Source organism: Pleurodeles waltl, chromosome 2_2 (assembly GCF_031143425.1).
Source record: "Pleurodeles waltl isolate 20211129_DDA chromosome 2_2, aPleWal1.hap1.20221129, whole genome shotgun sequence".
Taxonomy (NCBI): domain Eukaryota; kingdom Metazoa; phylum Chordata; class Amphibia; order Caudata; family Salamandridae; genus Pleurodeles; species Pleurodeles waltl.
Genome location: NC_090439.1, coordinates 432,264,192 through 432,275,780, shown reverse-complemented (window position 1 = coordinate 432,275,780; position 11,589 = coordinate 432,264,192).

Genomic DNA, 11,589 nt, shown 5'->3' with positions numbered 1-11,589 from the left:
ATGGAGGGGGAACAGCACAACACAGCTTCTGGGGTACGCCGGAGTCAATATATTGGTGACAACTTTTACATATAATAACCAATGAATTCAACATATTAACTTTGTAAATAAACACTTCACATATACAACCAATCCTGCTTTGGTCTACTCGACCTCCACTACATATAGTATAGAAATGTGAGTCTAACCTCAGGGAGAATGTAACAATTACTCATCTGACAAGTAATGTCGCAACATCATATGTGATGAGTTAAATTGTACTTACACCACCGCACACATCACTTACAGCCTTATCACTGGTATGTGACAACTGAAGGACACAATCCATGGACCACAACATATTTTGTACGTCCACATTGCCAACTTGTTAATCAATAGCTCATCACACCCAACTACATCATGTCCAAATAGGATGTATGCAAGGGGCCCACACATGAGGTAGGGGGTGTCGATAAATAGAAATTAAGTCATGTTGGAACTAAAAACTGTCACAACTCAGTGTGAGAGTTGCAATGGCTGCATGGAACATGTGTGATGAGGGGGGGACATTATTGGTAACTATGGTCATCATGATTTGCCCAGAGATATCAACCAATGGAAGAAGTTGAGCCTGTGCAGTCTATCCATGGTAATCTGTTCTCCCACTGCCATGGGGCACATCCTTGACACAGGGTAAACATGACCTCACATGTTGCACAGACACGTCCGTGGAATGCACATTAGTATGGATGAGGACATATGCAGCTTCGGCTGCAGGTCCACCACACAAAAACAACAACTATTGGTAAACGAGTTAAATCAAAAATTTGTAATCAAACCATATTCTGGGTGGAATGTAGGCAGAGTGTGTCATACAAGATGTACACATGTCGGACAAATATGCTGGCTTCACACAGGTTTCCATAAACTCCAAATCTAAGTAAGGAGACAGATGTCGGGTCAAATTTCCTAGGTAGCAATAGTTCGTCCATCATCAACATTGCCTGACCTGTGTATGCAGCTTTAAATAGTATGCTCTGTATGACAACATCACACATCACACACCAAAACACAATACACAATCATAAATCAGAAATACTGCTTTGCACTGAATGCCAAACGTATGTGGACACACTGTTGTCACACATATATATATATATATATAGAAAACAAAGCGGCTCACAAAAGGCACTGCGCTCCATGTACCGGTGCTACTGCTGTGGGCGAGCCGAACCCAGGGGAAAATATGTAAAGCAAAGATTATCAGTGCACTCCATTAAGGGAAAGTAAATCTTGTGTTTATTTCATTTCGAGACTGGAAACAAAAGAAGAGAACAACGCGTTTCGACCGTCTGGTCTTTTTCGAGTTCAAAACATCCTGTTACTATTACAAATCCTATTTATAGTGACATTCAATACTAATTACTATGCATGCTGGAAAATGTAGTTCTAAAACAATGAATTTTACATAGCAACACAAAATAAAAATAAATATTAAAATAAAAATAATCTTATAAATTTCACTACGTTTCAAATGAAGGACAACATAATATTAACTGCATATATCTATTTGCCTATTAAATTCATTTAAATTAATTTAAGTTATACATTATTTCCGCTCTACTAATAATAATAACATAATTTTGAACTAGAAAACCCATACATAGACATTAATTTCCTACCTCCGAAGGAGACAAAAAGTGTATTTATAAAAAAATATAAAAAAATAAACATAAATATACACATATTGGTTACAAGTGTATCAATTCAGGTATCAGATGTGTATCATATGTACACATAAATAAACACAAGATTTACTTTCCCTTAATGGAGTGCACTGCTAATCTTTGATTTACGTATATATATATATATATATATATATATATATATATATATATATGCACAACGTGCAAGAAATTGGATGCTGTTGACTCCATAAAACACACATTGGTGGAACTGACCAAGCACACCCTTATCACATTGCTGCATGGTCTACCACATGTGGCCATACTCCACATGCCACACTGCAGCACAGCCCATGTCATATGCATGGTGAATCAGGGTGCATCTAAGCATCTAAGCACAATGCAAAAAAACATGCAATCAGGAAACAAGTCAAAAAATATTATGCAAATGTGTCAAAAACATCCGCAAACATTAAGAAATTGACACATGGGCCCATCGTGTAAATTCTACGTTCACACTCCTCTTAATGCTCCTTCTTTGAAATCGACGCATGACCGTAATGCATCAATGTAATGATGCATGTGTGTTATGTGTCTAAAAAAATTACTCAAATGTCAAATGTGCCAAATAAAAACACGCATAACTGAAAAACGTGACGCACGTGCACAGGAAGTGATGTAATAGGAAATCCTGTCTACAAGCATGGTACAGTGGGTGTAGTTTCACTTTCTCTTTACAGTCTGTGCCTTTGTGACTGTGTGGTTGGGTGTAGGAGCTGGTGGTTGATTATTGGTTGTGTTTGGAAGTTTGTGGAATCACTTGTTCCATGACTTTTTGGGCATTTTGTCCCAGAAGTTGTGTTATTGTGTTATTGTGTACTTTTTGTCCAGTTTTGTATTTGTACTGTTGGGTGTCTCTCCGAGGTTGTTAGTTTTTTGGGATATTTGGGACAAGTTAGTGGGGTTAAGTTTCCTTTTATTTTGTTACATTACTGATTGGGGTCAACTCTGACCAGCAGTGGACATGTCTGGCAAGGTGAGGATGTCGAGAATGTCTGCAGATGAGCTTGCTGGCTTTTTTTGGCTGGTTCAACACTACCTGCCAATGATGCTGGAAATGGGTGGCCGGGTGATCCTCGGCTACCGGACTGACGCCAAGCGGCTGCGGTGGGGCAAAGTGGTCAACCACCTGAAGCGTATTTACACAACCAGCAGGAATGAGCACCAGCTGAAGCATCACTGGTCAGATCTGGTGGCCAGGGAACAGGATCTGCTAGATTACCTGGGGGTCGAGATTGGCGGAACTGTTGGTGAGTCTCCCATTGGCATACTATTGACTGTTCACTGATTTTGAATGACAGTAGCAGATAAGTTGGAGGCAGCACTATGGGCCATAATCATGAGAGGCTAGCGCTGCCTGTGCATCATAGTGTGATGCATTAGCAGCACAAAATTAACCCCAAACTCATGATTTGTAATTAGCGCTGTTAATGCATTGGGAAATGACGCAATGGCGGCGCTCACATTTCATTACTCAAGTCCCCGGTGCTGCACCACTGTTGTCCTGGTGACAACTTTCTGTCATTGGGCAAGGCCATGTAAGGGAGATTGAACATGAATTGGGAAGAGTTCATGTCCTGTCACAGGGGCTGTCTGTGGGCCCGAATTTGACAGATATACCACCAGCCGTATTACGAGTCCATTATATCCTATGGAACTCGTAATACGGCTGGTGGTTTATCTGTCAAATTCGGGCCCACAGACAGCCTCTACTGCCCCCATATCACACACATGTGCAGAGTCTGTTCCACTGGCCTACAACTCCTCACTGACAGCATGAGACTGCACTGCATCAGCTCAATGTTTGCCACATCACTAACTAAACTGCAACTCCAGATGCATCCGCTGACCACAGAGGAAGTGTGTCTGTGTTGAACATAATGGTGGTCATTACAACATTGGCGGTAAAAGGCGCTTACCGCTGTGCAGAAGACCGCCAACACACCGCTGTGGCTGCGGAATTCCACCACAGCTATTATGGCCCACATCTCGGAATCCGAGAAAATTCAGACACCCACACAAGTCTGCCACACCAAAGGTCAGTGATAAACTGGCGAAAACAAAACCTCCACCGTCACGCCAACAGAAATACGCCCATGCTATCATGACCCACGAATCCACGTGGCGGTCTTTCAACCGCGGTATTCCATTGGCGGTACACACCGCCGCGCTCAAAATACACACACACATGCAAAACACCGCCACATTGGACAATTCGAAATACACACACCTGATGCATATACACACACCACTCCCACACACCCATTACAATATAAAACACACACCCACATCACCCACAAACCCCTACTACCAAAAAATTTCTGAAAGAAGGCCAGAGAGAGACACCACCATACACAAACTAGCAGCCACAGGCACTCAACACCATCACCCACACAATTTCCACGCACAAAACACCACACACCACTACATATCACCACACTTATCACCACACACACCACACCCCACATCACCTACACCACCCCATGGCACGTCAAAGACACCCCAGGTTCTCGGAGGAAGAGCTCAGGGTCATGGTGGAGGAAATCGTCTGGGTAGAGCCACAGCTATATGGAGCACAGGTGCAGCACACCTCCATAGCTAGGAAGATGGAGCTATGGCGAAGAATAGTTGACAGGGTCAACGCAGTGGGACAGCACCCAAGAAATCGGGATGACATCAGGAAGAGGTGGAACGACCTACGGGGGAAGGTGCGTTCCGTGGTCTCCAGACACCACCTGGCGGTTCAGCGGACTGGCGGCGGACCCCCACCTCCTCACCCACAACTAACAACATGGGAGGAGCAGGTCTTGGCGATTCTGCATCCGGAGGGCCTCGCAGGAGTCGGTGGAGGAATGGACTCTGGTAAGTCAAACCTTTAACTATCATATCCCCCACCCTACCTGCATGCTATCACAGACCCCCAACCTAGCCCCCACCCCTATCACTCCACCTCCTCACAAATGTACTAATAAAACAAACCACACATCCCAACGCCAAGCCCTGCATGACACAACAAAGCATGGACACCCATCACTAAAGCATGCCCACTGCACATACCCATAACACCCCCCTCAACCATCATCACACAAGCCCCCACACACAGGAATGCTAGCACTGGGTGACAGTGACAAAATGCTTTTTCAAATGTAGTGTCAACATACCAATGTCACACATCTCAAGTCCATGAGGAATCTAAGCAGATGACATACGTTGGAAACCACACCTGTGAAACTGTAAGGGAAATGTACTACTCAGTGACCATATAGTGGTTGAAATCGACAGACAGGATAGAGGTAGAAGTGTGAAAGTACTTGTAGTAGGCAGGAATGTTTTCTCACCTGTGTGTCACTGGAAATATTGCTGGATAACTGAGTCTCTGTTGTCAATGTCTTCTTCCTCTGCTTCCTCCTCTTCACTGTCCACAGGCTCCACAGCTGCCACAACACCGCCATCTGGACCATCCTCCTGCAGAAAGGGCACCTGTTGTCGCAAAGTCAAGTTGTGAAGCATACAGCAGGCCACGATTATCTGGCACACCTTCTTTGGTGAGTAGAATAGGGAACCACCTGTCATATGGAGGCACCTGAACCTGGCCTTCATGTGGCCGAAGGTGCGTTCGATCACCCTCCTAGTCCGCCCATGGGCCTCATTGTAACGTTCCTGTGCCCTGGTCCTGGGATTCCTCACTGGGGTCAGTAGCCATGACAGGTTGGGGTAACCAGAGTCCCCTAATAGCCACACCCGGTGCCTCTGGAGTTGACCCATCACATAAGGGATGCTGCTATTCCGCAGGATGTAGGCATCATGCACTGAGCCAGGGAACATGGCATTTACCTGGGAGATGTACTGGTCTGCCAAACATACCATCTGTACATTCATGGAATGATAACTCTTCCGGTTCCTGTACACCTGTTCACTCCTGTGGGGGGGGATCAGAGCTACATGGGTCCCATCAATGGCACCTACGATGTTGGGGATATGTCCAAGGGCATAGAAGTCACCTTTCACTGTGGGCAAGTCCTCCCCCTGAGGGAAAACGATATAGCTCCGCATGTGTTTTAGAAAGGCAGACAACACTCTGGACAACACGTTGGAAAACATAGGCTGGGACATCCCTGATGCCATGGCCACTGTTGTTTGAAATGACCCACTTGCCAGGAAATGGAGCACTGATAGCACCTGCACTTGAGGGGGATTCCTGTGGGATGGCGGATTGCTGACATCAGGTCAGGCTCCAACTGGGTACACAGTTCCTGGATTGTGGCACGGTCAAACCTGTAGGTGATGATCAAACTTCTTTCCTCCATTGTCGACAGGTCCACCAGCGGTCGGTACACCGGAGGATTCTGCCATCTCCTCACATGTCCCAGCGGACGGTGCCTAGGAAGGACAACAGCGACCACAGAGTCAAACAACTCAGAGGTATGTACCCACAGTCTACACAGAACACCATTCATACACAAAATGTGGCCTCTATTTGTGTTGTGAGACAAGGCCTAGGTATGTGTGACACAGTTGGTAACTAGGCCATGTGGGCCCCTGAAATGGCGGCTGCCTGACCTCTAATCTGGGACAATGGGATGTGAGGTAACTGCGCTAGCTTGTACACCGTTGCGGTAGGCGGTCGAAGACCGCGGCGCAATGCTGCATTGGTTAACATTGGACCCTATGGGTCCCAGGAGCCAATGAAGATGTACGCCGGCGGTGATGGTACGCACCGCCGCGGACGTTACCGCCATTTTCTATCACTTCAATTACTCAATACCTGATCTTCGACAGGAGAGGACCTACACTGCAAGTGCTGCTGTGACCTCGGTCTGGAAGAGACAATGGCTCGTGCGTCTGGGGAAAGGGCCCCTGCCTTCACTGCAGAGGAGTTGGAGAAGCTCGTGGACGGGGTCCTCCCCCTGTACACGCTACTCTACAGTCCTCCAGACCAACAGGTAAGTACACAGGGAGCATGTTGTATGGGCTATGCCTGTGTGGAGAGGGCTGGTTGTAAGAATGAAGGGGGCAGAGTTCTGCGTGCATGAAGGACTGTGAATGCATGTGCCACATGGCAAGGGTAGGGATGTGGGCCACTCACTTAGACGGTGCAGTTGGTAATGACTTCTCTTCTTCCCCTGTACATGTCATGTAGGTCAGCGCCCACCAGAAGAAGGATATTTGGCGTGCCATCGCCAAGGACGTCCGGACTCTGGGGGTCCATCACAGACGGAGCACCCACTGCCCGAAAAGATGGGAGGACATTCGCCGCTGGAGCAAGAAGACGGCGGAGGCTCAGCTGGGGATGGCCACCCAACGTGGGAGGGGTGCCCGTCGAACCATGACCCCCCTGATGTTCCGGTTCCTGGCGTTGGCCTACCCTGAGTTGGATGGGCGCTTGAGGGCATCACAGCAGACACAAGGGGGTGAGTACAACATCATTCAGTGGACTTTGCACGCAGTGAAGGTGTCTGGTTGGGGGAGGAGGGCTGTGGGTTTCCCTAGGCCAGGGCGAGTTCCGTAGGCTAGGCCCCCTCCGTAATGCAGGCCATGTGGCACCCCAGCCCACCTCTGTAGAGTGCCAAGAACAGGTATTCATGCCCCTGTGTCATCTATGTGTGCAGATGTCGTCCATAGCCATGTAGGCCATATCCCAGGAATTGCATCTGTAGAGCCCAACAGCGCGACGTAGTGCAGGGGGCTGCTGTGTCTGTATTGTCGACAACGGTAGCGGTAAGCCATGCACTCAACCTTTCTTTCTTCTGTCGTCCCCCCCTTTTTGTGGTCTCCCTGTTCTTGTGTGCATCAGCATCATCAGGCGGAGGTACAGTGGCACCGGAGCACGAGGGAGTTGCATCCCACATGGCCATGGAGGGCCACACCACGGACTCAGAATACACCAGTGGGACGGAGGGCGAGGGGAGAACCACGGCGGTCACAGGATCTGCAACAAGCAACACAGACTCATCCTCCGATGGGAGCTCCCTTGTGGTGGTGGCAAAATCTGTGCCCCCCCACTTCTACAGGTACAGCCGCCACCCCCCCACCAGCACCGCCCTCCCAGCAGCCCCTCAGCCTTCACGCCATGCCCGCTCACCCAAGAGGGTGGGCATCACCTTCGCCCCAGTCACCTCAGCCCCTGTCCCTGTCACCTCTGCTGCCCTCAGTGAGGAGTCCATTGACCTCCTCAGGTCCCTCTCTGTTGGGCAGTCTACCATTTTGAATGCCATCCAGGGTGTAGAAAAGGAATTGCAACACACAAATGCATTCCTGGAGGGCATTCATTCTGGTCAGGCTGCCCTTCATCGAACCCTTCAAACTCTGGCCTCAGCACTGATGGCAGCCATTGGCCCGGTGTCTAGCCTCCCCCTCCAACTTCCTCCACCCAGACCCAATCCCCTGTACCACAGCCTATCCTAAGCACACCATCAGACCAGCCTGCATACACCTCACCACACAAGGGAAGCTCAGGCAAACATAAGCACCACACATCCCACAGGCACTCACGCAAGCATCACACACATACAGACACACCAACATCCACTGCCTCCACTGTTTCCCCCTCCTCCCCGTCTCCCTCCTCCCTCCCAGTGTCGTATGCACTTACACCTGCATGCACTGCCACTACAGCCACTATGTCCCGCACCAGCACACCCACCACCACACCCCGCTCACGTGCAGTCACCACCCCCACTACCATTTCCACTTCCCCTGTGTCCTCTCCCAGTGTGTCTGTGATGCCCCCTCCGAAGATACACAAACGCAGGCACACACCCACCTAACAGCCATCCACCTCACGACAGCCTCCAGCCCATGCACCTGCACCCAAATCCACAAAAGTTACACCTCCTACAACCACCACCTCTTCCTCCACTCCCAAACCCCCTACAGCTACCCGTCCCAGTGTCTCCCAAAAACTTTTCCTGTCCACCCTTAACCTATTTCCCCCCACCCCCCTCCAACTCATAGGTCCCGTACAAGCACCTCAGCCAAAAAATCTCTGGGACCAGTGGTGCCTGTTGTTACAGGTATGTGGAGTGCACCGGCCACCAGGCCAGCCAGTGTGGCACAGAACCACAGCACAACCAGTCCCCCCCCCTGTGAAGCACCAGAAGTTGGACAGTGCCCGGCGGGAGAGGGGAAGACTCCAGCCAGCAAAGCCGCTCACAATGGTTCCTGGGGGAGTGTTGACTCAGCTGTGACTCCTCCCAAGGTGGGGAAGAGGCAGAAGAAATCTCCAAAGTCTGGGAGGAGCAGCACGGCGGAGAAGACCGCCATCATCCCCTCTGCCCAGGAGGCCACCGCCAGCCCCATCGCCACTGGCCAGGAGGCCACCGCCAGAGTCACTGGCCAGGAGGCCACTGCCAGCCACATCGTCACTGGCCAGGAGGCCACCGCCAGAGTCACTGGCCAGGAGGCCACCGCCAGCCCCATCGTCACTGCCCAGGAGGCCACCGCCAGCCCCATCATCACTGGCCAGGAGGCCACCGCAAGCCCCATCGTCACTGCCCAGGAGGCCACCGCCAGCCCCATCGTCACTGCCCAGGAGGCCACCGCCAGAGTCACTGGCCAGGAGGCCACCGCCAGCCCCATAGTCACTGCCCAGGAGGCCACTGCCAGCCCTAGAGTCACTGCCCAGGAGGCCAGAGTCACTGCCCAGGAGGCCACCGCCAGCCCCAGAGTCACTGCCCAGGAGGCCACTGCCAGCCCCATTGTCACTGGCCAGGAGGCCACCACCAGCCCCATTGTCACTGGCCAGGAGGCCACTGCCAGCCCCATTGTCACTGCCCAGGAGACCACCGCCAGAGTCACTGGCCAGGAGGCCATTGCCAGCCCCAGAGTCACTTGCCAGGAGGCCACCGCCAGCCCCATCGTCACTGCCCAGGAGGCCACTGCCAGAGTCACTGCCCAGGAGGCCACCGCCAGCCCCAGAGTCACTGCCCAGGAGGCCGTTGCCAGAGTCACTGCTCAGGGGGCCCCCTCCAGCCCCAGAGTCACTGCCCAGGAGGCCACGGTCAGAGTCACTGCCCAGGAGGCCACCGCCAGCCCCAGATTCACTGACCAGGAGGCCACCGCCAGCCACAGCCCAGCTGGCCAGGAGGGCCCCGCAAGCCACAGCCCAGCTGACCCATGAAGGACCACCAGCCACAGCCCTGCTGGGCAATGAAGGACCGCCTTGCCAAGGACCGCTGAACAGGCCAAGGACCGCTGAACAGGGCAAAGACCGCCATGGAATGCACCGCTGAACAGGTCTGACACTGGCAACTCAAGCACCGCTGAACAGGCCAAGGACCGCTGAACAGGTCAAAGACCGCCATGGAATGCACCGCTAGCCCATTTGCGTCAGGGGCAGTGACGCAACTGGGACCGTCAGGGGTGTGTGCTGCACTCTGGGCACCAGCCCCCCTCCAGAACCCATGGAGAACAGCATCCACTCCGTCTGTCCTTGGCAGGATGAAGCACTCTGGGCACCAGTCCCCCTCCAGAACCAGTGGAGAAAGGCATCCACTTGAGAGACTGTGGCTTTGCACTCCCCAGGATAAAGCAGTGGGCAATTCACCCACTGTAGAGACTTGAGAGACTGTGGCTTTGCACTCCCCAGGATTGAACAGTGGGCAAGCCACCCACTGGAGAGACTTGAGAGACTGTGGCTTTGCACTCCCCAGGATTGAACAGTGGGCAACCCACCCACTGTAGAGACTTGAGAGACTTCGGCTTTGCACTCCCCAGGATATGGCAGTGGGCAAGCCACCCACTGTAGAGACTTGAGAGACTGTGGCTTTGCACTCCCCAGGATATGGCAGTGGGCAAGCCACCCACTGTAGAGACTTGAGAGACTGTGGCTTTGCACTCCCCAGGATTGAACAGTGGGCAAGCCACCCACTGGAGAGACTTGAGAGACTGTGGCTTTGCACTCCCCAGGATTGAACAGTGGGCAACCCACCCACTGTAGAGACTTGAGAGACTTTGGCTTTGCACTCCCCAGGATATGGCAGTGGGCAAGCCACCCACTGTAGAGACTTGAGAGACTGTGGCTTTGCACTCCCCAGGATTGAACAGTGGGCAAGCCACCCACTGGAGAGTCTTGAGAGACTGTGGCTTTGCACTCCCCAGGATTGAATAGTGGGCAACCCACCCACTGTAGAGACTTGAGAGACTTCGGCTTTGCACTCCCCAGGATATGGCAGTGGGCAAGCCGCCCACTGTAGAGACTTGAGATACTGTGACTTTGCACTCCCCAGGATATGGCAGTGGGCAAGCCACCCACTGTAGAGACTTGAGAGACTGTGGCTTTGCACTCCCCAGGATATGGCAGTGGGCAACCCACCCACTGTAGAGGCTTGAGAGACTGGCTTTGCACTCCCCAGGATACATCAATGGGCATGGAGCCCCGTCGTGGACCTGGAGTGGTGCACTCATCTGGCTGAAGTGCCCCCCCTTCCCTTCCCCCTGAGGTGCCTGTTGTATTTCGATCTGATGCGTCTGCAGTGTTCTCTTCGTTTTGATCGGGTATTGAGTGTGGGCCTCGCCCATGCATTTTGGGCCCAGTGGTCCACGGAGTATGAATGGTGCAATACCTGCACTACTAATCGTGGTGTATATTTTGTTTATTGTGTATAGATATATATATATGTATATATTTGCTTCCTGTATTTTGATATATTACAATGGTTCAAATCATTTCCTTTTGTCTTTGCATTCTTCCGGGGGGCTTGGGGGGGTGTTACTGTAATATATAGATATGCATTGGTGTGTGTGTTGTAGTGGGTGAGGGTCGGGGTGGGGGTTGGGATGTTGGTTGTGTGTGTCCCTGTGTTTTTGCCTCCTCCCTCCCCTATGTCGTAGGTGCAGTACTCACCGTGGTCTTCGCCGCCGGCGT